The sequence below is a fragment of the Macrobrachium rosenbergii genome, chromosome 3 (genome assembly GCF_040412425.1).
Source record: "Macrobrachium rosenbergii isolate ZJJX-2024 chromosome 3, ASM4041242v1, whole genome shotgun sequence".
In the NCBI taxonomy this organism is placed as follows: domain Eukaryota; kingdom Metazoa; phylum Arthropoda; class Malacostraca; order Decapoda; family Palaemonidae; genus Macrobrachium; species Macrobrachium rosenbergii.
The window spans coordinates 83,901,240-83,926,193 of record NC_089743.1 but is presented as its reverse complement, the minus strand read 5'-3'; the positions used below and the strand labels follow the sequence as shown (position 1 = coordinate 83,926,193).

The following is a 24,954-nucleotide window of genomic DNA, read 5'->3' as shown; positions in this document are numbered from 1 at the left end:
GGCTAACGGTTCTGCAAATCAATTTTGTTGGAAGAACTATTACAAGAAACGCATATTTGAGGATTTGTTTTTACAGTAACAGAAAATATTCGTCATCGATTAGATTTCACGTGGATTTTTACTTTTACAGGGTTTGTAAGCGACGGTCATCGGCAACCCTGTTACTGATCGCTGAAACCTTTCCGGTGCAACTCTCCTACCATTCCCATCCCCAGGCCCCATTAGTTTTCCTTAATCTATTACGGCACTTTTTACTTTCTTATTTAGAATGTAGAGACAGCAAAGTTGCCAACAATGAAGTTATTAGCAGTAGCTAGTGGTTCCAAAGCTTCTGTTATGATACCATGCTTGACACGACACCGAGTAGCAATGAAGGTCTGTGGCTTTTGAAGACCATGCTGAAGTTACTATTGAATTTACAATGCGTATCACATTGCAATCTGGCTGAATAAATACCTCTTGACTTCTCATGCTTAAGCTGCATTATTTCCTTAATTGTCGGTAGTGTATCAGTCAAATAACTTGGTTAAGAAATGTTTTTCTCGGGGGAAACGTGAGCATTACTGAATTTGTGACAATAAATGCCATATGTTACAGTGATAGTACGAGTCCAGGAAGTACGGAAAAGCAAAAGGTCGGGGAAGGAAGGCGGTTCACGTTGTCAGTGGCTATGAGCCATTCTCAGGTGTCAAACGCCAGTGAAGTGCTCTCATATTAACCCAGTTGGATTATTTTATGGGCGTTGTTTCCAATTACACATTTGCGAGGTGAGATCTGCAGTGTGCTTGGCATTAGGTAGTTGGTGGAAGTCGTCTTTCCAGGTTGTATTAAGGATTGTTTACGTTTTGTTGCATGCAACTGTTTTACCGGTGTCTGGGTAGTTGCCAGTAGTCGCCAGACGTTGGAACGTACTTTTATATTACACGAACTGCAAACCTAGGTTTTTAAGACATATATGTTTTCTCGCTTGTATAGCATAACATTCCTTATCGTATACTTATTTCTGAATTAAAGACCCCACCCCGCTGATCAAAGTGGCAGGTGGTCTCATTTTACGATCAATGGTCGTTTCTTATAGCTGAGCGCTCTTAGCAATTATATTGTCTCACGTTTTCGTGAGTGTGTTTCGAGTCATTAACTAATTGAAATAATACGAAAAATGCGGAATAATGTCTTTTCACTTGGCAGAGAAAATCTATAACGAGACGTAAAAAGATTTTTTTCTTTTAGGCACGAAAGGTTATTAAATCATGATCATTTTTCAGTGGTTAACAAGTGTTGTTCCAGTTATAGGCCTAAGTCTATCTTGGAAAGAGTAAACAAGTGTATATTCCACATCGGTAGGAGGAAAGTAACACCAGGTCCTTAGGGGGGGATTAGTGCACTCACGTGGTGCACTGAAGGCATTTTTAAAGGTGTTAGCAGTGTGTTCCATCGGCCCCCGGCTACTAATTTTATCCAGATTCCCGCTTCTTTTATTCTTGCTACCAAACCTTTCTAATTACTTATTACTGTAACGGGTTTTCTCTCAGTTTCATATGTAGATCCTTGTGCTGTATCTCTTTTATTTTTTGGATCTCTTTATCGGGCTGCCCAACCACTCTGACTCCATTTTTCACAGCCTTAAGTGCTTATTAGCCTAAGTGCCCTAGTGACTGACTTAAAACGAAATTTGATATAATCTATCACAAACCTAGTATTAAAGTTGTTGCAAGCAGTAAAACTGCCTGTAACAACTGGAGCCTTAACAGTAATTGAGTTTTACAGTTCCTTACATGACTTTCTTATCATTGATTTTCCATTTGCATGAGCGATTGTTCTTAATTCCTCTAGTTTGATGGGTTAGACGAATAAAAAATCAAATGCAGTGAATTATACACACACACACACATACATATATATATATATACAGTATATAACAGCTCTGTAATTCAGGTTCATTAATATATTTCATTGCCCTTTGTATTCTTTAACTCAAACTTTATACTTACTGTGTTGTAACAAGGACAAAATTGGACGTTGTAATAGTTTCTTTGCATTCATCCTTTTCATGATTGTCAACCTCAACAGTATTATTTTCTTAACTATTTTCCTTGATAATTGACCGGCCCCAAGTTATAATTGACGTATTTGGATTTGGAACAGGTAGTAGATATATATATATATATATATATATATATATATATATATATATATATATATATATATATTTAAAATTGATACGTCAGGAGCTAAACTGCCCAAAAAGATAGGATTAGAGTAGAAAGGATGGTTCTGACTCTGAAGGAAGCACTGAACAAGCTTTTGTAAGTGAGGTGAAATGGAGAATTAGGGAGAACAGGAAGTGGGATTGATGATGAAATTTGTAGTAAGGATTTTCATCATTTTTCTGAAGATATATAGCCTTGAAGATTATATATATATATATATATATATATGTGTGTGTGTGTGTACATATATGTATTATGTATGCATATGTTATATGGACTCCTTCCCATCCTCCTAAACCCGCTTACTTTTTTGTTAATATTGCCTCAACCACGAAGTGGGAAGGAGGTTACATTTCATTGGTGTCTGGAAAAATTTTGCCAGAGCAGATGAAATTTAGGAGATATTTTCAATATACAACCTTCTTGGGGAGAAATTCGCACTGAGTCGATGAATTGTCGCCACAGAAATCATCTCCACCTTGGGCCTATTGCAAAGAGTTTGATAATATATAGGTCACCTAATGGATGACTACGACCCTGGAAATATCCTTCCATGCTGGCGGATTTTCTGTGCTTCCATGGCTTAATAGCTTGTTATGTATTTGAGTGACCTTGACGGAGATTTTTTACTTATATATTCATTTATTTTCATAAGTATTCACTGATAATTCTATTGTATAGCCTCATTTTCTTCGTGTTGCTTGAGTGATCTCAATTCTGTGGAAGTTTGATTACCAAAATAATGGTTTGCAGTGGCATGTATAATAATAATAATAATAATAATAATAATAATAATAATAATATATTATTATTATTATTATTTCCATCACGGGCAAATAGAGCAGGGCTCACAAAGTTGTTTGTTGTAAACCGGAAAAGGTTGTTATAGGCATTAAAAAATTTAAGGGTAACCTGAAGGGGTCCACAGGAAGTTGCGGGTAAGGCTGGGAAGTCATATGGCTTGTTTTCGTAGAGAAACTATTCCAAATCATCCCCTTCAGTGTCCCGCCTACGTCACTGCGTTAAGGTTTTGAAATGAATTGGAGTGACAGAGGAATGAATGCCGAATGAAATAAGTGTATGTTTATCATTTTGTTTATGATATTTTAAAAACTGTTTATGATATATTTCTAACAAATGCGAACTATCATTCGTCAGTGATCATACGTTTGTGTAAGGAACTTGGGCGTAGGTTAGACCTAACTAGAGTCACAGGACAGTTTTATGGGTTTGCTGGAATACAACTCACAAGTCAGTGTTTTTTTTTTTTTTCTTTTTTTTTGCTTTAAGTATTTTCTGGTTAGACGCGTTCCTTTCCTTTTCAATAATGTGGGCCAGTGATCTAAACACACTGATCTGTCCCTCAATCCCTCTTATCTCCCTGACATCCCACAAGCAACCTTTAACGTTTCAGTGAGCAAATCAGTTGTCGACGCATGGTGCTCACGCGCGCTCGCCAACAGCTTAACGTCAGTCACGGGATCGACATTATACATAGCGCGGGAACATGGGAATTCAAGGACACCCAAATAATGTACGAGGAAGGCGCCTCAGTTCAAAGAGTTCGCCCGTTCGTTCTCCGACATTAGTCACTGGATTACTCATGTGACTCATCAAAGGGAATTGATTGCCTGGTTATTGTCGGTCTTAACAGCCATGCCCCAGCCAGGTGGCTTTGATGATAACCGGATCTGTAGTAATCACGCCTTTGCTTTTCGCTGGTTTGTGTTTTTGAGAAAGTAAAGATATTTTAAAGAGTTTTCCTTTATATTTATTACTGTTGTTGTTGCTGCTGTGAATGATTTATACCAAATTCCAGCGTTCTTAATTGGGATTTACATGGAAGCATATTAAGATAAGGCTGTTTAGTATCTAAATACTCTGTTAGTCACAGTGAGTTTTGATTAATAGCAAATTATATTGTACATAAATGAGATTTTTGTGTATATTGACAATGTGAATTATTTTGGATGGTGTCTGTTATCTGATTATATATGTAGCTTATTCCTTGTAGCTCACTTGTTTAAGGATTGTTAAATCTCTCTCTCTCTCTCTCTCTCTCTCTCTCTCTCTCTCTCTCTCTCTCTCTCTCTCTCTCTCTCTATATATATATATATATATATATATATATATATATGAGAGAGAGAGAGAGAAAAATATCAATATATATATAGATAGATAGATAGTAGATATATATATATATATATATATATATATATATATTGTATATAACATTCCACGCGTGGTGCTGGATATTCGAATAGCACCAGCATTTTGTATCCATTTCAAGGTATTTGGAAAGCTGTGTTGAAAATACCTTGTAATTTAGACGAAGGCTTTAAATTATTACTTCCCAGTTCTTCTAAGGCTTGTAATACTTGTCATTTAAGCTCATTTATTCCTTCGTGGTATTACTAATTCAGAAGAAATTCCTCCGGATTACCTCCCGTTACTTTAGCTGCTATTTCTCTCCTCCTTAAAGGAACTCTCTCTCTCTCTCTCTCTCTCTCTCTCTCTCTCTCTCTCTCTCTCTCTCTCTCTCTCTCTCTCTCTCTCTCTCTGCTTTGGTTGTTTAATCGACCTTAGTAAAAGAGATCCTTCAACTTTCGAGCGTATGCGTAGCACCTGTCAATCCATCTTCTTCCAAATTTGTTGTGCCAAGACTCCGAAGGAGTTACCATGGAATTCTCTGCCTTATTTTGTTTTCCCGACTTCTGTGAGTTTCGTCATCTCAGTTTCTTTAGGGTTCTTTCTCGACATTTTCTTTGTTTTTAAAGGCCCTTGAGAGTTAGGTTAGGTCACGGCACTCGGTTATATGTCCCGTCGACCTTCACAGCGTTTTACATGAGAAAGGTCTGCTCTCTCTCTCTCTCTCTCTCTCTCTCTCTCTCTCTCTCTCTCTCTCTCTCTCGTAGGCGGGGTAGTGCCGTCACTGCACCTCATGCGGTACAGTGTAGGCATTACTTAAGGTTCTTTGCAGCGTGCCTTTGGCACCTAGCTGCAACCTCTTTCACTCATTTTACTGTACCTCCTTTCGTAATCTCGTTCTTCCATCTTACTTTCCACCCTCTCCTAACAATTGATTCATGGTGCAACTGCGAGGTTTTCCTCCTGTTATACCTTTTCAAAGCTTTTACTGTCAGTTTCCGTTTCAGCGCTGAATGACCTCATACGTCCCGGGACAGTGACTGGCCTTTGGCCTAAATTCTATATTCAGTTCAATTCTCTCTCTCTCTCTCTCTCTCTCTCTCTCTCTCTCTCTCTCTCTCTCTCTCTCTCTCTCTCTAAGTATGTTGTTTCAGAAGTTTCAGTGGCAAAGTAGGTAGGTAGGTAGGAAGGAGGGAAGAAAGGTATTTAATACAGGTATTTTAAGCCACATTCTTTATTAAATATTTGCAGTAATATTTCAGTACGCGTTAGGCCCCCCTTTTATTAAAGCACTCATAAAAGTTTGCGTTTCCCTGTTGGCCTTAAGAGAAACCGAGAGTATTTTCAGTAACAGTCACAAACATTTTTTCGTTAGTCGAAAGTATTTTAGGTATCAGTACAGTCTTTCGTAAATCGAAAGTATTTTCGGTAACAGTCACATTCTTTCGTAAATCGAAAGTATTTTCAGTAACAGTCACTTACTTTATCGTGCTGATGTTGTCTAGACGGATTTTTGTTAAGTAAGCATTCGAGAAGGTTCCTATGCGTTACGCTCCTTTTACACCTTCGTTCGTCCTAAGACCTTCAAGGAAATCATTGTTTTGAATACATTAGTGAATCAAGTTCATTATTATTTTTAAATGCATTAGTGAATTACGCAGTAGTCTAATTAAGTTACTCTTCACAAGCTTAAGTGTCTACAGTAATGTTATGCTTGTGTCGTCTTAAGCACGCGCGTTGTTGTTGAAGGTGTATAGAGCTTAATATTTGATCATCCACACGATGTCAGTGGTATGTGTAAGATGACGTCATTATGAGTCATGCTTGATACAAAGACGTATTTTCTTGTCGCATGTGTTGCTTTGCTTCATGGTCGGTAGTGTGTCAGTGTTCTCTCTCTCTCTCTCTCTCTCTCTCTCTCTCTCTCTCTCTCTCATTTAAGGAGTGTGTTGTGGCGCAAGTTTCAGTACTGGAGTTAAGCAGGGCTAGATCATAAACCACTTGGAACACAGAAAGCAAAGTTCCAATGCTAAGTAAATAGGGAGGAACAAAGGTTGTATGACTACAAGTATCTGAAATCACATTTTTTATAGTATATTTACTCCTTTATTAAGGTACTCTTAAAATGTTTGCGTTTCCCTGTTGACCTTAAGAGAAAGCGAGAGTATTTTCAACAACAGTCACGTTCTTTCGTGTTGATGCTGTCTAGACGAATTTTTGTTAATTATGCATTTAAGGAGGCCTTTCCGACGTTACCTTCCCTTTACCCCTTCTTCGCTCGTCCGTAGCCCTTCAGGGATAGCATAATTTAAATACGTTTGTGAACTACGAAGATAACTGAGCCTATGGTTTGAAATTTATGCTTGTTTCGTGTTAAGCATGCGCTTTGTTATTGAAGGTTTATTGCTCTTGATATTTGATCATTCACGCGGAAGATGGTTGGGTATTTGATGACGTCATTATGAGTCATGCCGTATAAGAAGACGTATTTTCTTGTCGCATGTGTTCTTTTGCTTCACTATCGGTAATGTCTCTCTCTCTCTCTCTCTCTCTCTCTCTCTCTCTCTCTCTCTCTCTCTCTCTCTCACAGGTTTTGGATGACTCATTTAAACTGCACCAATGAAAGGTGTGTTATCTGATACAACTTTATATTGGCTTTGTGGACTGTACTGTACAGCTTATGCAATTTATTGCTATTGACAACCGTCCATTTTTTTCCTAAGGTTGCATTGTTTTGAAAAGGATTTGAGAAATGACTTTCAGCACAAACCGCACATGAACGGTTATCATATTTTGATGTGAAAACAAGTCTGTAATATTGTTTATCATGCATACACAAATTTAGACATACACATTTATATACATATATATGTATATACATACAATTATAAATGCTATTTACATTGTTTTAACGTTAGGCTTTTTCCCCTTACAGAAAGTAGCTTACATATAAGATATATATATACACACACACATATATATATATATATATATATATATATATATATATATATATATATATATATATGTGTGTGTGTGTGTGTGTGTGTGTGTGTTTGTGTGTGTGTCATTTCTGCCGATTATTTATTTAACTCGCATAACGTTCGGATTTAGTCTGTAATGTATTTTCACCTGTAAATGTCACCTGGTCGTCTCCAGACGGTCCCTTGGCCAGTCCTCTATTGCAAAGTGTTGACAGTACCTGAGGTATTCATGCGAGTTTAGTAAGTGCTGTTCATTAAGATACAAAACTTTTTCTGCTGTGTGGTAGTAAGGAAGACGCTAATATTCTGATTGATAATAAAATTATTATTTTAGTTTTCTGTAAAAGAAAGTTTTCTGCCCGCACTTTTTCTGTCCGCCCCCAGATCTTAAAAACTGCTGAGGCTAGAGGGCTGCAAATTGGTATGTTCATCATCCACCATCCAGTTATCAAACATACCAAATTGCAGCCCTCTAGCCTCAGTAGCTTTTATTTTATTTAAGGTTAAAGTTAACCCTAATTGTGCTTCTGGCAACGATATAGGACAGGCCACCACCGGGCCGTGGTTAAAGTTTCATGGGCTGCTGCTCATACAGCATTATACTGAGACCACCGAAAGTAGATCTGTTTTCGGTGGCCTTGATGATACGATGCACAGAAAACTCGATTGCGCCGAAAAAACCTCGGCGCATTTTTCACTTGTTGATATTAGTGTTGTTATTTGCTGTTGTTTCTGCTATGTAAATATACTGTATTAAACTAGAATTACAATAAATCATTGGCAATATGTCAAGAAATCATACTCGAGGTTATCAGCATGTTTGATTTAGTTTGCTATATGTTTTGTTAGCTGAAATGTATTTTAATTTCGAAGATGGTGCACAGTACTTTTCAGTTACGTCAGGATCCAGATTTTTAGGTGTTTGTTCTCTCGAATAATGTTACTTAAATCTGACACAGTAAAATATGATATGATCACATATGATCATACCAATACAGAATGATCACATCAAAGGACCATGATTCAGCATAAACGTACATTATTCTAGAATTTAAAGACATTTATCTTAAAGCTAACAAAATCATATAAAAGTAATGGTGGTCACAGAAGTAGGCTTTATATGCGAAATATCCTAATATATGTGATCACTAAAATATGCATTATAAAGCATGAATAAGTTTCATAATAAACAGATTATATTTATTGCTAATTACTGTTGTGGAAAAAGTGAGTAACTGTCTACAACAAAGTTTGTAGAAACTACGCAGCTCATTAGTGTATAAATAAAAGTTCAGATGGTATAGGGGTGGTATTGATTTGTGAAAACGACAAATTTATGTGGTCAGACAGTTGGAACTTGCCATTCAGATATTTTGAAAAAAGAAAATATAAATTTTCTGAGTCCAACAATAGGACAATAACAATATCTCCGACATATAATAAAAGGAATGCAAACCCAGAATGCAATAAATAAAACACCAATATTAAAATCACAAAAAGCATTTCGAAGTCCATTCTTGCCTTTGAAACTGGAAAACGAGTCTTCAGATATTGGTCGAAAATAGAGATTATTAAGATTTTTTTTTTTTTTTTTATTTGTGACGGGGGGTTGGGTGTGGTGGAACCCTTGGAATGTCGGCATAACTTCCATTTTATTCAACAAATGCTTAAATGTAAATAGGCTTCCTTGCAAGCTAAGTGATTCCTCTTTTCAAAAGTCAATCATGACAGTCCCAAGAAAGTATTTCGACAGTAAACTTTTATTTGCAAGCCATACCTCGTAGCCGGGTGCATTGTGGTTATTACTTAATATAAGGTTCTTTGCAGTGTTTTTTGGCCGCTAGCTTCAACCCCTTTCATTCCATTTGCTGTACCTCCGTTCATATTATCCTTCTTCCATATTACTTCCCACCTTCTCCCAACAATTGCTTCATAGTCCAACTAAGAGGTCTTCCTCGTGTTACACCTTTGGAACCTTCTTTATCCTCAATTTCTCAATTTCCATTTCAGCGCTGAATGACCTCATAGGTCCCAGCTCTTGGCCTTTGGCCTAAATTTTATATTCCAATTCCAATATCCAACCGATGAATCTGTCCCAGTAGTTTCAAACAATATTGCCAATAAAGGTATAATTTCATACTGTTAGGAGGGAGATAAAATTTTCTAGAAAATTGCTCTGATCACGAAGGCGATTCATCATAACACGCTGGATATTACCGATTCGAGTCAAGTCGTTTTTTACTAGATAACCCAGGTAATTGAATTCCCATACAAACTGTCAGTAATTTAATGTTTTTTCTTATGAAAATATCTAGTGTTCATTTCCAGTGTTGTGGTACATAACGCATACAGTTTATATTATTAGCATTAAAATTTAACTTGCAGAGAACAGTATCAATTATGGAACTATTGATTCAAATCTACAAACTCCCTGCTCAGAGAGAGAGAGAGAGAGAGAGAGAGAGAGAGAGAGAGAGAGAGAGAGAGAGTTTTTTTGCTGGCGGATGGTTCCTGGGAAGGAGGGGTCTTGCTAATCGATAGTGACCTTATTTTCGTTGTCCTTATGACCTACCTAAGGCTCGTTGTTTGCCGCTTGCCAAGGTCGCAGTGTGAGGTAAAGACTCTCTCTCTCTCTCTCTCTCTCTCTCTCTCTCTCTCTCTCTCAGTTTACCTATAATTGTTTGTTCTTTAATGATAATCTAGACAGGGTCTACGTGCGTATTTCTATAGTTGTCAAACTGCTGATTCATTTAATGCGATCCTTGAACAGTCACAAGCAGCAGACGAGAAAGAATTTGAGATATTCAGAATCAGTAGTAGTAGTAGTAGTAGTAGTAGTAGTAGTAGTAGTAGTGATATAACGCTGCAAAAATCTATACGCCGTCGAAAAAGATATTTGCAGCAGGACAAAAAATATATGAGCCAGCATTGATTTATGGTGACTATGCTATAGAAGAGCAGCTTATAATCCGTGAGATATAACTGTCTCGCGAAACAATGGAAGATTCAGCAAAAAAGTACTCTTGGTCACTGGCATAAAAGTAGGTAAATGAATTGTATCGATGAGGCTGGGCTGGGGTGCACTATTGAGGAAGAATTTCAAAATTTCCCACGAGGTTGTTTACCACCGGTTCTTCTTCAGTGGGCGTGGCTAAGGTTTTGTTGGTGATAAAGACTTTACTTGCCATTCTTTCATTACTGTTTTTAGTTTTCTGTGAGAGAAAACTATTGTGCCGGCTTTGTCTGTCCGTCCGCACTTTTTTCTGTCAGCAGTTATTTCTGTCAGCACTTTTTTCTGTCAGCCCTTATTTCTGTCCGCACTTTTTCTGTCCGCTCTCAGTTCTTAAACACTACTGAGGCTAGAGGGCTGCAAATTGGTATGTTGATCATTCACCCTCCAATCATCAAACGTACCAAATTAGGCCTACAGCCCTCTAGCCTCAGTAGTTTTTATTTCATTTAAGGTTAAAGTTAACCATGACCGTGCTTCTGGCAACGATACAGGATAGGCCACCACCGGGTAGTGGTTAAAATTTCATGGGCTGAGGCTTATATAGCATTATACCGAGACCACCGAAAGATGGATCTATTTTTGGGTGGCCTTGATTATACCGAAGGAACTTCGGTGCATTTTTTACTTGTTTTATAACTGTGCCGTAGTCTCTCCCACTGACAGTTTCCACTTTAACTTTGTGAGTTAGTACACTTGATGATTCACCTTGATATGAAGTGTTAGTGGGTTGTGTCAACTTTTTATTAGTTGCATTTGAAAACCAGTGGCTTACTAAATAATCAGTTGATGTGTTAATGATCTGTAGGGAAGCGTAGCTGTTATTCATCAGGAACGCTGTTATTTTTTGCCCAGTGATTTTTTTTTTATTGTAGCAAAAATATATCAGCACTCATGCAACGTGTGTGTGTCAGAAGGGTGGAAAACTAGATTTAGGTCAAGGTTTCACCTTGTGACATGACCTCTAGTTGGCTTAAACCCTGCTGCAGAACGGTGCATAATCAATTAGAGAGAGGGAGGGCTGGTAGTTATTTCTTTTCTTAGTTATTTCTTTTCTTTGTGCATAATTTATCTGACGCTGGTTAATAGACTAAAGAAGTGCCCGCAAAACCCTTCGTGAGTTTCGTGCTCTGTAATTTTGTCCTGGAATTTCTCGGAAGCGTGACTACGCTCTCTTTGTCGGGGCTGCATCTACGCAGCGATCAATTCACGACCCTATACTTCGCGGACCGACGCGCCGTAAGTAAATATTTAAGAACTTCAAGTTATGTGGACAGGCTCACCAACCCAAAGCAGAAAGACTGTTCAGTTTCGGGCATAGAAATGCTATCTGCACATTATCAGATGAAGCAAAAAAAAAAAAAAAAAAAAAAAACAGGTCTTGATGGCTTGATGATTCGATGTAATCTTCAAGTTAAAATTCTGTGGATAGAGACTTAAAAGCCTTTGTGCCTTCTTTGTTTTCATTTCCAAAATAATACCTATGTAACGGTGAAATAGGTCTGTGTATTTGGCTTTCTGGATGCTTTATCAAAGATCGGAATTGTTATAAACTCCAAATTTTTAATGATTATTCATCACATCATACTGTTTTAGCTACTCTTTTATAAAACTAGGACCTACTTGTAGTTTTGGGTCAGTAACTTGCATCTTATTTACTTTAGAGACGTTCTAGGTTCCAAAGCCTAATAATTCAGGTCCCATCGTTGCCGTAAATAAGCTGGGGAAACTGGGGCCCGGTTTTTGAACTGTATGGCAGGAAACTGATGCACAGTCAAATTCAAAAGTCCTCCGACACTCGCTGGTCATTACGTGAATGTGTGTCTGGACGTGCTGAATTTGGATGAATCTGGAGCCAGCCGCCTTAAGTCCCAAAGCTCTGGATTATGAAAGCCTTATTTTTCATTATTATAGAGCTTAAGCTTAACGTAGTCTTCCCGCCCTCTTAACACTATATCTGTACTGATACCTTTTGCTACTTCCTCTGATTATTAGATGATATTACGAACCTACTTTCGTATGTAAAATATTGTTGTTATTTATTTTCGGAAGTTCTGCTGTATGTGGTCAGTTACGATGTATTTCTCTTAGATGAAAAGAATAGAATATCATTTCGCTCAGTTGTGTGTCAGAAGGTTTCATCCTAAATTTGGGTCAAGGACGTTCGATCCGAAACACGTTTGCAGAACTTCGTGCATTTAGTCACGGGAGAGAGAGAGAGAGAGAGAGAGAGAGAGAGAGAGAGAGAGAGAGAGAGAGAGAGCGTTCCATTTGCGTTAGTTTAGTTTCGAAAAAATTTTGTCGTTAGATTAATACTTTCAAATTAAGTTGAAATTTCCTGAAACGATATTATATTAGCAGAAGCACATGCCCCTGTGTTTGGCTTGACCATGGACTTAAAATCCAATTGTATTATCTCACAAGCTACTACATAGTTTACCCAGACGTTTAAAATTTTATTGGGAGAATCGCCAGTCACAAAACCGTTACTTAGTATTTACCAGGGGGTTGATATTAGAAGCCATATCATTTGAAGCTGCTCAGAACTGTCGTTGCAAATTACAACTTGAACGAATACTGTGAAACTTACTACTGCATTTAAGTATCAATGATTTCATTATCGTAGACTATGATTGAAAGTTATAAGAGGTCAAGCAAAAAACAAACACGATAAGACGGAAGCTCCTCCCCTTTCTAAAGTTGCCAGATGTCGCATTATTGAGCAACATATGTCCGAAGATTTAAAAAAACTGTATCCTCACTTTCCTTGCCGAGTGTACATGTATCGTACCAAATAAATAATTGAAAAGACAAAGTCGTAATGTATAGCTAATGCAGTTGGCCACTTATACTCTAGTTGTAAAGATTTATTTTTTAATCCTCAAATAAGCCTCATTTTTATTCTTCTCTGGACTCTGACCTTAACAGTTTTAACGTCTCGAAGACAAAGCTTGTGAATGTGAACCGCAACAGGACCATGATGGGGGAGCGAATCGTTCCAAAGCAGACAAATCTTAATCTGCAATTTGGTCCAATGAAAGCCGTTGATTGTGTTGTTCTCTGAACTTTGTTAGAACATCTAGTGCGTCTGATTATATGGAGTAGTTTTTATTATTATTATTATTATTCAACAATTGCGTAGACGAAATGTATGGTGAAACAAAGGTATATTTCTCCTTAGAGTTTATTGATTCCTTCTCACATTCCTGAAGAAATGGGAAAAGTAATGTCGATAAACGGATGAGAGTATACAGTAGTGTCGCTGAAATCTAAAATGTTCTTCATTTTTATTAACGGTAAAAGAACTTTTGTAATGACATTTATTTATCTTGTGATGTACTTCCCCAATTCCTGACCGGCATTATTAAGCTAAAAAGAAGATAAGGACACGTGTGTGCATAATTACAAAGAACGCAAGTTCAATATAATTAAAATCATGAGAGAAGCACCTAAAATGAAATAAATATACATTAGAATGAAAATGAAAGTGGTAAACAAAATAAATGTCCGTTTAACATTGGTTTAGATACTGGTGTAGAAAATATTCTTTCACAACCTTGTCTCTGTAGCTCAAATACGTGTTCTAGATATCGATGGTCAGTGCAATCACAAGAGTTTCTCCTTGCCATTTGACAATGCGATATATTTTAAACAACGTCTGTATTTTTATTGTTACTGTTATGCATCACATGTTTTTCATCTGCATTATGATTATTATTATCATTATATTGCTATAAACAGTTTTCCGAGTTCGAGTCTCCGGCCGGCCAATGAAGAATGAGAGGAATTTATTTCTGGTGATAGAAATTCATTTCTCGGTATAATGTGGTTCTGATTCCACAATAAGCTGTAGGTCCCGTTGCTAGGTAACCAGTTGGTTCTTAGCCACGTAAAGTAAGCCTAATCCTTCGGGCCAGCCCCAGGAGAGCTGTTAATCAGCTCAGTGGTCTGGTTAAACTAAGGCATAATTAACTTTTCCGTCAGGTCTTCATGAAATTTGACGGGAAACTATCCGATTTTTCCCTGATTCTTTTTGCCCTGAAGGATTATAAAGTTTACCAAATTTCAAGATCACGAGGTTCCAAATATGACAAAAATTGTCAGAAACCGGACATGAATACTACTCTAGATAAAGCATTTCCAAACATAATTATAATATTATGTCACTAATCAGTTTCCAGTTATATACCACTTCAAGCCTCAGAGCTTCTCATCAAAACGACAAGAATTGTAACTTATATTTTCGATTTACAATATTTTTGGAAGAAACTGTGAAACCGGAAGTTACGTGTCTGTCATTCATCAACGTTTCCATCTGCTGTTTACTGATGTTTTTTTTAAATTATCTCGCAAATGTGTTAAGTGACATATGCCTCACGTGACTGGGGCTGATTTCTGTGAGGTTTAAGCTCAAGTTTTCAAATTAATGTTGTATCAGGAGGAATAAGATTGACTTTAAGTATCGGGTTGCTTCATATTTGTTAGTTATGAAGATTAAATGTTGCGACTAGCATCAAACTAGGCTTTTTAAATTCTGAAATATCCCCCTCCTTTTCTGTAAACATGATGAACGTTCTCTGGAATTAGTTGGTTTACCAGCTGTGATGGATAATTGTACATATTCATTATTACTGTTCTTTTCCATCCTTCGCATGTCTCACGTTCCTTTCATTTTTTTTACACACTTCTCTAAGTTAATTTGGGTGTCTCCGTGTAACTCTGGTTGTTTCACTTTAGGCGAACCTCATACCAACCCGGGCCATTGCCCAAATTCTGGTAGTTTGTTGACAGAAATAAGAGGGTTGGTGTTAACTCTGGATTGTACCAACCCAGCTGAGCAGACCGAAAGAAGCGCACAGGTCAATATGGAAAAAAGGAAAGATGATGATTTCAGGAGAAACATTTGAGTAGATTTTTTTTTTCTAGCATAGTTCTTTCAACGACTATTGTGTGGTGATACAGTTGCTCGGCTTGATTGGTCTTAAATAAACTCTGTTTTCATTTTAAGTTTGGGATAGCTCGTATTTTTTCTTAATTTTCGGTGCCAGGTTTAAGAGCTGAGCAACAGCTGTTTCATGCAACAATGATTTTGCAAAACAGCAGTGATTTAGTTTTGAGCAGTGATGGTGTCTTTAGTGGACTGTATCTTCAATCAGGTTGCTGAAGACTTGACTATTGAATATTTTTTCTGTTTTCCATATGGTACCAAAAGCGTTCATCGATCCAAGGATCAAGTCAAGACTTATAGTCACGATAGAATGGACGTGGCAACATAATATAATGCAAGCGACGTATGACGCATTCTCTCACGGGAGTTCCGTTTTCCTTGATATCCAAGCAGCGTTTTCCTTGTATTGTCTTTTTTCTTCCTCGAAGAGAGCGAGTATTCCCGCGCAGACTCATTTTCTTCCCACTTGCAGACCGGATGAACCACAGTTTATCCAATACATAACATTTAATTTTCTTCCTATTACCCGGTTATTTTCTGGAATTGCTAATTTTTCCTTGACTTAAACATGGATTGAATTCTTATTTAGGAATGTCACGTTTGTTTTTATAACGGTAGTCAATCACAAGACTGACACTGTAGAATTCAATTTTAAAAATTATAATTTGTGGAGGAATAATCCAGGTAATGTCCGGTCTTTGTGTACGTATTAACTTCATTTGCTTGCTTTTCCACCAGTGGTTTTGTTGTGGAAACCCCCATTTATTGAAGTAATTTATCCGTAGCTGGATATCGTGACAGACGATCATGACCAGACCTCGTATTTACTCCTGTTTATTCCGTCAGGGGCCAGTATCATGAGCAAGGGTTCTTGCCGGCAAGAGGCCGTCTTAGTCTAAAAGAGCAGCAAATGCAGAGGTCCTCCCCAGCAATGTGATTCCCTTCCTCATTTCTGTCTCAATTTACAGGCTTCTGATATGAGGAAGGGTCCGTGCTAGACCAACAACAGAAGCACGGTCTAAACTTATTTGTACAGTACAAGGAAGGTCTACCGAGAGTTGCTAAGCTTTGACGTAAAGATGTCAAAATCATTGATTTGGTCCTTGAAAGTGTAGATGTTAATATTTTCATGCTTGACCTCAGTACAACTTACGACCCTTTAATTTTAGGCCGTTCATGCATGAATTAAGTCCTTTGGCTTAGTTTTCTGATTAATGCCACTTGTAATTCTTTCCCCTCATTTTTGTGGCGTTTTCGAAAAATCTTGATATGTGGTGTGGCGAGGACGCGCGTAAGTCCGGATATACGCTTTTCTAGACCTTCATCCCCCAGGTACCATCATCCCCCAGGTACCAATCGAACTTTCCATCTAATAGTAGGCACGCATGCTTTCGGAGTTAACATTCACCTTCGCGCCTCTAACTTAGATATGTTGCCATAAGGCTTTTATTCTCTGAACACAAAAAACGTGAGTCTGGAATGATGTAAATCTTGTTGAGTGCCAAACTCGAAGTATTCCATGGTCATGGAGGTGTGCGGAAGATGGAACTGATTTGGTGGCCTCGATTGTTCCCCCTTTTCTGGCCACAGGCATTTGAAAACATACTCAGGTGGCTGCGTCTTTCCTAAGGAATTGCCTTATTTGTGTGCTAATATTTCTCATATTCTGATTTCGGCAGTTACGACGCTCAGTATCCCCTTCTGTCAATTGTTTTATTTAACCGGTTAAGATATCTGCGCCACTCTGTGCGGCTGCGTGATCATCTTTGGTACTACGTGTATTGGTAACCATATAACCAGTATTTTCAAATTCATAGCTGTTTTAGCTTATGTACAATGATCTATCTCATGCTGGAGTATGACTTCTCATGCTTGAGGGTATTCATTGTTGCCTTCTGTATATATATATATATATATATATATATATATATATATATATATATTTATATATTATACGCCTATACTGTATATATAATATAACTGATGTCTTTAATTTGTTAATTTCGAGGTTACTAATTGCCGTTGTTCAGTTTCGTGCATTGTTTTGGGTAATATATATATATATATATACATTTATATAATATGTATGTATATTTGAATATATATTTACATACATACATACATACACACACACACATATATATATACACAGTATATATATATATATATATATATATATATATATATATACACATATACTCAAAGGTTTTTCTTTGCCCTGAGTCGGTGGCGTTGACGTATACGGCAGTGTTGATGTCATTAGCAATGAGATTCAGAAGGACAGCGATACTGAGTTGTCTGTTTGTTCTATTCTCCGCTGACAGGAAGTGAGGTGAGGCAGAAACGTTCGGCTCTTTATACTGCTTTTAAAAGATGAAATAAATTCCGTTTATGATTGAAAAGAGGATCCCTTCATGTCTCAAGGACACCAGCGTAGCCAAGTCAGCTCTATTAAAATGAGACATATATATAATATATATATATATATATATATATATATATATATATATATATATGTATATATATATATATATATAAATTTATATATATATATATTCCTTCTAGTGCATGCACACACACATTATATATAATAATAATAATAATAATAATAATAATAATAATAATAATAATAATAATAATAATAATAATAATAATAAAAGTCCTCCAGGGGCTCTGTACGCTCATAGGGCAGGCGCTGGTCTCTTGTTACTTAGGCCGACAGCCAATGGGAGAACAGGTCCAGTGCCTATGACATATATATATATATATATATATATATATATATATATATATATATATATATTTATATATTTACATATATACATGCATCCATATTTTTCTCTTCATTTCTTCACAGATTTGTGCTATCCATTTCGGAAATGGTAAATAAGTCTGTGAATCTTGGTAGGCAAGTTCATGTCCTCTCGGTTTCTTCCGTTAGGATGTCTCCTCTTAGTAATAATAATGATGGTATTTGGCAACACAATTTCTGTAACAGCCTTCATGCGCGGGGTACTGAACTACCCGTTTAGACCTGTCGTCGTCCTTCCTGGTGCCAGTCCATTTCACCATTGGCCTCTAAATAAGAATACAGAATAAATTTCCTTTCATATGAGCTTTGGCACTGCACCTAACGTTCTTGGGGGTAAGACTTGTCTTCTGTACCCTCCCTTACATTACCGTTATCGTTAATAATAATAATAATAATAATAATAATAATAATAATAATAATAATAATAATAATAATAATAATAACGAGCATCTGGATGAATATTATCAGACGCTTAAAGGAGGATACAAAGATAACTTTTTCTGTTGAAAGAGTAATTAAACTAGTGAAAATTTGAAATGTATCCTTTCATTGATTATATAATTATGTTGTCAATTGTGAGCATGTGGTCTTTTATGATTATAATGTTACTTTGTATATAAATATTATGTATGGCACATGGTGCGTTCGAAGGGGCTGACTGGTACTTACTGAGTATTGTATGATGAAAGTGATCTCTTGCAAAATACAGAGGGACTTTAAGAGATGAATAATTTAGAGAATTCCGTGTTAAAAATCTCCTTTGTACAATTAATCATGAATTATTTTTCACACCTAACTGTAAAGTATTATGAACGTATTCATTTTTAGTTTTCTGAAAAGAAAACTATTGCGCCGCCTTTGTCTGTCCGTCCACATTTTTTCTGTCCGCCCTCAGATCTTAAAAACTGCTGACGCTAGAGGGCTGCGAATTGGTATGTTGCCCATCCATCCTCCAGTCATCAAACATACCAAATTGCAGCCCTCTAGCCTTAGTAGTTGTTATTTTATTTAAGGTTAAAGTTAGCTATAATCGTGCTTCTGGCAACGCAACAACACAGGCCACCACGCCGGCTGAAAATTTCATAGGCCGCGGTTCATACAGCATTATACAGAGACCACCTAAAGATAGAATTATTTTCGGTGGCTTTGATTATACGCTGTACAGAAAACTAAATTGCGCTGAAGAAACTTCGGTGCATTTTTTACTTGTTTGTTGCTATTCTGCTTAGCAATATTTCCCGTTTTATGTCTTGGAATCTCATCGAAATGCATAATTTCAAGATTCTTCTGTTATGGACCCAGAATATACTTATGCGCAATTTTCTTCTTTGAACCGGGAGTTCACTTCCTGAATTACAGCCTCAGTGTCTATGTTATTTTTTTGCATTTTTCCATTGTATTCGCGTCCACACTACTCACTCGATCAATTCTTCGTCATTTGACATTTCTCCTCTTTTCTTTCCAGATGACCTTCGCTGAAAGGGGTTAGGATTAATCCCTGAAAGGTAAGCGGATTATACTCATTTATTTTCTATTATGTTATGCATCGTATAAGGCCAGTCAGTATAAGTGGCCTTCATGAAACTTGTCCCGAAAGTTCCAGTTATTTTGGGTGTTTCTTTATCGATATCTGAGGGGGTATTTTCCGTTGTTAGTAAAGATGTTAGACGCGTGTGTTTATAACATTTATTGTGGTTTGTGTTACCATAGTTTATATATATAAATACAGTACATACAGACATACATATGTATATATGTATGTGTATATATATATATATATATATATATATATATATATATATATTACATTATATATTACATTATATATATATGTATGTATGTATTTATGTATGTATGTATGTATGTATAATACTCATGAAAATGACATAGGTATGCTTTTAGCAGTCAGAGCTGTTTATCTCCATGAAATATGTTGTGACAACACGACAATTTTACTCGTCATAAGATAATCTGTAATTTTAATAGATTTTGAACTGCGACATTCTGGAAATGATCTGCCATTTATTTATTTATCGCCGAATACATTATCCTCACACGTGTAGATGTATAATCTCCTATTAATTAAATGTCTCTGCACTCATGTCAGTTTCTCCTGTAAATGAACCATTTTCTCCACGGTACACGAGCAGCTATTTTGCCTTCCTTCAATTAGTTTTTCCAAATTTCCCGCTTTCTCAGTAGCATTTCATTTGTAAGGCTGTAATGCAGTTGGCATTCTTCACTCACCTTCCCCCCGGCTCACTTTTTAGCTTTGTTCAACCCCGGTGTCGCCTCTTTTTATTGTCCAAGTTTCTCAGCCTTGCTGTGCTTCACCGCGAAATGAATTTTGACCATCCTTGGTAAGCGGAGAGTCCTGGTATGATGAAAGCTTCTGATGTTACTTCTGTTCTTTTTTATGAGTAAGACTCCTTTGTCATTTTTATTCTCGTTGGCTGTAATACACTGAGAAAATTGATTACTGTGCCTCAGCACGAAGTAATTTTGACCATCTTGGTAAATGCAGTCTTGGCGTGATGACACCTATTCTTGTTATTTCTGTTCTTTTTTTATCTTCAAGTTCAGACACCTTCGTCAAATTGACTCACAGTGGCTATAATACATGATGAAAATCTGCTTTGCTTCATCCTCCATTGCTAGATTGACGACCTCTGTTTCGGTATAAAATTTCGTGTATCTTTCTTACCGGTTTTCTGGTCGATGTATTATTAAATCGGGAATATCAGAGAAGCAGCGATATTCTTGTTACCTCCCGTAAACTGACCTAACCTAGTCGTCTTTACCTAACCCAAACCTTCAGCGAGGCTTTCTCAAACCCCGTCCCTCTCCCCCCACGAGCTATAGAAGAGTTGGGTCCCCTCGAAGCGGAGTCAGCTTCGCTATTGTTAAGTTGTCTTTCGTGCATTTTCAATCAGTCAGTCAACCAATATTCGTTATTTCAGCTCAGGGCCTTATACATGGAATATACAAATACAATACACACAATCTAGGTACATAAGATAACATGATAAAAATAATAATCGTCAGTATCCACACAGTTGCTTAAGAAATAGAACAAATAGAATTCATAATAACGGTAATGACAGTAATTATATGGAGAATAATAGTAAAAAAGATATATTAAAAATGATAACAGTTAAACATACAGATTGCAGACGATTAATTTCCAGCCAGGGACCTTAGGTGGTTACCCTTGATATCAGTTTATCAGTCATACCTGGCAACCTTTATTATATGGCATCATATGTCCCTCATTGGCCGGGTGGGCATCGTTCTCAGCTAGCACTCTGCTGGTCCCGCGTTCGATTCTCCGACCGGCCAATGAAGAATTAGAGGAATTTATTTCTCGTTATAATGTGGTTCGGAGTCCACAATAAGCTGTAGGTCCCGTTGCTAGGTAACCAATTGGTTCTCAGCCACGTAAAATAAATCTAATCCTTCGGGCCAGCCCTAGGAGAGCTGTTAATCAGCTCCTCAGTGGTCTGGTTAAACTAAGGTATACTTAACTTTAGATGGCATTTTTAATTACTGTAGTGCCTTGCAAGCCCTTTGAGCTTGGTAGAAAAGAGCATTTGGAAAGGAACCAGGCCAGACTTACTTACGCAATCTTCACATGTTTTGATCAACCTTATGACATTCTGTCATTGTCCTCGGAGATAAATTCAAGCTTAGCGTGATCATTCTCTATTTTTAAGTCTGCGGCCACCTTCCCAAAGATCGCCATCATCTTAATCTATCTCACTAAACATAAAACCAGGTAAAGCTCTCATGTTCTGGTAACTTGTCTCCGTTACTCGTTAATGACCACATTCTTTCTCTCGCGGTGTCAGCTATTTGAGACCTGGATGTCCCTTGTGTACCTAAAACCTGACTTCCTTTTAGACCTACTTCCGCGCTATAAAGCAATTTCTTTTAATTTTTCTGTGCCTTAATATCCATTTCATTGCGATCTCGTTCTGCCATTCTTCATAAATCTTCTCCGACCGGCCAATGAAGAATTAGAGGAATTTATTTCTGGTGATAGAAATTCATTTCTCGGTATTATGTGGTTCGGATTCCACAATAAGCTGTAGTTCCCGTTGCTAGGTAACCAATTGGTTCTTAGCCACGCAAAATAAGTCCAATCCTTCGGGCCAGTCCTAGGAGAGCTGTTAATCAGCTCAGTGGTCTGGTTAAACTAAGGTATACTTATTTATGGCGGTTTGTTCAGTTTCCTGATAAAAGTAATTTTCATCTCAAACAGTTTTATAACCGACATCTACAATGGCCATAAACTCAAGTCAGACTTGAATATAGTTTACAGAACCAAATTAATTCACGCAACTACACAGGCTTATGCTCGCTTTAATAGCATTTATACGAGCCCGTAATCCCATTAGATTGACTATCGTACGTTAAACTAGCCTCTATGGCATGGGCGGAGTATGGTGAGAGAGAGAGAGAGAGAGAGAGAGAGAGAGAGAGAGAGAGAGAGAGAGAGAGAGAGAGAGAGAGCGCGAACCTGATTGCATTAGTATATATATGTATATATATATATATATATATATATATATATATATATATATATATATATATGTGTGTGTGTGTGTGTGTGTATGTGTTTGTGTTTATAGATATTTTATTTATTTTTTGTATATATAGATATTTTATATATTTATATATATATATATATATATATATATATATATATATATATATATATATATATATATATATATATATATATATATATATATATATATATTCACACACACATATGCATATATATATATATATATATATATATATATATATATATATATATATATATATATATATATATATATATATATACATTATAAATATATATACTATATATATGTGTGTGCGCGCGTGTGTTTGTACACAGATAGCTAGATGGATAGATAGATATGTTTGTGTGTGAGTTTTCCCGAAGGCGAAAAACGTGTGGCTATACCGCTGAACATTGCGTCTGGTGGGCACTCGAATGAGTGACCAACATGGAATACCCGAAGCCGTCGGTACACAAGCTCTTGTCAACATGGGCTCGCAGGGGACTACAAACCTAATCACAAAATCCTAGATAGGAAACAAAACAAAAGGAAGAGTCCCTGGAACCACTAGCTGTAAATGAAGGTAATCACATTCGTGTCCCCAATCCATCATTCTCTCGATGCGACGGCTGCGACGGCGCATAACCGTCAGATGGCCGGTCGAGTCCGTTGCTTAGTTGTGCATCGCCTTTCACTTACAGCTGTACAGCGTTTGCACGTCTACATGGATAATATGCAACGATGATACAATATGCGGATGTGCGAGGAATGGATACCTGTTGGTAAGTGTGTGTGTGTGTGCGCGCGTGAAATACTTTCCTACATTTCGAATACTGAAGCGTGGAATTAATTTTGATGGCAAAATATCTGAGCTTGTGCAAAATACCTCTCTCAACTCCATCCAGAATTTGGACATTTTAAAATAAGTCTCATTCAGTGAATACTTAAATGTTAAGTACTGAAATAATCAAACGATTCCATAAATTAACAAGTTATAAAGCAAAAGAAGATAGAAATGCTTTGTATTGTCTAATAAAACTCAACCTTTTATATAATACTAGTGACCTTGTGGTATGTTTGAGACTGGCCACGCCCCGGTACAGGATCCTGAGATCAGACACTCCTGGATAAGCGTTATTTTTATTGATTGACCTTTTGGCCGGAAACGTTCTACGACTGTGTTGCCAAATGGGCGTATAACAGGCTTTCTGTTAAGAATAAAATTATATATAAGTTGTGTAGTATACATTACTAGGCTTTATTTAAGTTATGGGAGTTGGTATGATAAGGGAAATATCATGTTTAATAAGTAAGACTTTTATGAGAATGCTGAAATTTGCTTCAACTTTCAAGTTTTCCTTTTAATATTTACCCTTAAGGAACTGCTCATTGTGCTTACTTGAAATGTTGTTTAAGTAACATATAGCAATATGTTCAGTGCAATTTATATCTATAGAAAGAGAAAAGAATACCTGTACATTTGTATACTTTATATAGGAGTATGAACGCAACCTAATTAGTTTTGATTTTGTCGGTTAGATGATTTTTAGTTTTTCGTTATGTCTGACCAGTTTCATCTGTGTAGCTTTTTCCTTATTTTATGGAATTCATAAGCAGTTTTCCTTTACCTCTTCCATGTACTGAATTGGGGTTATCAATAAATCAACTAAGGGTAAAAGTAACACAATCACGTCAAACATATTGAAGATTTTCCGGATTAGAATTTTGTCCCATCAACTGACTAAAAACCTAATACACGAAGTCCCAGAGTAATATTCGACCCTTAACACTCACCCGAGGGATTTTGCTGTTGAGCTCGCATTGTGGTTGCAATGCAACCACTATTTTCTAGACTAGAGAATACCATTCTTGATAACTGTACACATACCAGGCTTCTCTTTTGCACCTACTTTATAAATATAATCAAACGGCATTTTAGCCATATTTCAGCTATTTCATGTTACTTTCTACATGTAATCAATGTCAGGGCCAGTCAGCTTCCTGAGAGAGAGAGAGAGAGAGAGAATATTGCTTGCCGAAGGTATTATACCATCTAGACCAGATGGTCTCCGTGCCATCGATAATGCACAGTCACCAGCATACGTCGACCAGTCCCGGTCTTGTACCTTGGCGAGGTCCGGGAAAACTTATTAACAGCGTCCTGGCTCCTGGATTATATTTGCGTATTTATTTGTCAGAGTTCGTGTTGAAACAGGAATATTTCGACACTGTACTAGAGGGTTACTAAAGCAGCTCTCAGTATTTTTTGGA

The 24,954-nt window shown here is 36.9% G+C and overlaps 1 protein-coding gene across 1 annotated transcript in view; it reads right to left on the bottom strand.

The window, feature by feature from the left end:
* Positions 1-24,954, bottom strand: part of LOC136851641 (androgen-induced gene 1 protein-like) — a 136,747-nt gene that overhangs the window by 68,472 nt on the left and 43,321 nt on the right. The window lies entirely within an intron of this gene.